Below are 739 nucleotides of genomic sequence, written 5' to 3'. Positions count from 1 at the left end.
GCACAAGGGAAGAGGTTTCCTGAGTCCACAGTACTTACACAAACCTAGCGGCCTAATTAGATGCAGCAAAGACCAATCTTATAAGCACAGATTATGGGGAAAGTGATCATTTATGACATGTCAAATTGAGGTATAATTGTAAAATTTTTTTAATAACATACCCATGGGCTTCATCTTGATTCTGAAAACAATTTGGCCTGAGCTGCACACTTTTCTTTTCTTTTTCAGGATTCAATGGCAAGCGAAAGCCGGATCTGATAAGGCCATCCAGTGATTATTTTGAACAAATGTCAAATTTCTTTCCATGAATAATATTTAAAGATATTTCTCTTGCTTTATATTCAGTAGACTATTTAGTCGTATAAGAATAAAGTAGCATGGACACAATATTTTCATTTTTTATTGGAAAGTCTATGGGGGGAGGAGAATTGGGTATTTTTTTTAAATAGCAGGATTCTTTTTTTGTAAATTTACCATTTTTGGTATTAATTTAGCATGCCCCAATTATCCTGTTGTTATTGATAATTGAGAGTATGGGTTTGGGATGGGCTGGCTGGCTGCAGATCCTGACTCCTCTACTTTTTAGCTGGGTGACCTTGGTCACTTCTCATCCCTGTGCCTCAGTTTCCTCCATGGTAAAATGAGGTTTTCTTTATTACCGGCAGCATTAAGTTGAGGCATAATGACTCCAGATTCTCTGAGAAACCATGAGGCTCAGGCCTTTGCTCCTCAGGCTCCT

The 739-nt window shown here is 37.9% G+C and overlaps 1 protein-coding gene across 1 annotated transcript in view; it reads left to right on the top strand.

Moving 5' to 3' along the window:
- Positions 1–368, top strand: part of NMS (neuromedin S) — a 14,529-nt gene extending 14,161 nt beyond the window's left edge. Inside the window, exon 9 of the mRNA XM_008593442.1 lies at positions 229–368. The gene's annotated coding sequence lies outside the window, so the exon portion shown is untranslated. The remainder of the gene's footprint in view (positions 1–228) is intronic.
- Positions 369–739: the final 371 nt, after the last annotated feature.

This window comes from Galeopterus variegatus, unplaced genomic scaffold (genome assembly GCF_000696425.1).
Source record: "Galeopterus variegatus unplaced genomic scaffold, G_variegatus-3.0.2 Scaffold9133, whole genome shotgun sequence".
Lineage (NCBI taxonomy): Eukaryota > Metazoa > Chordata > Mammalia > Dermoptera > Cynocephalidae > Galeopterus > Galeopterus variegatus.
The sequence above is the reverse complement of the archived record's forward strand: the minus strand, read 5'-3'. Positions and strand labels throughout refer to the sequence as shown.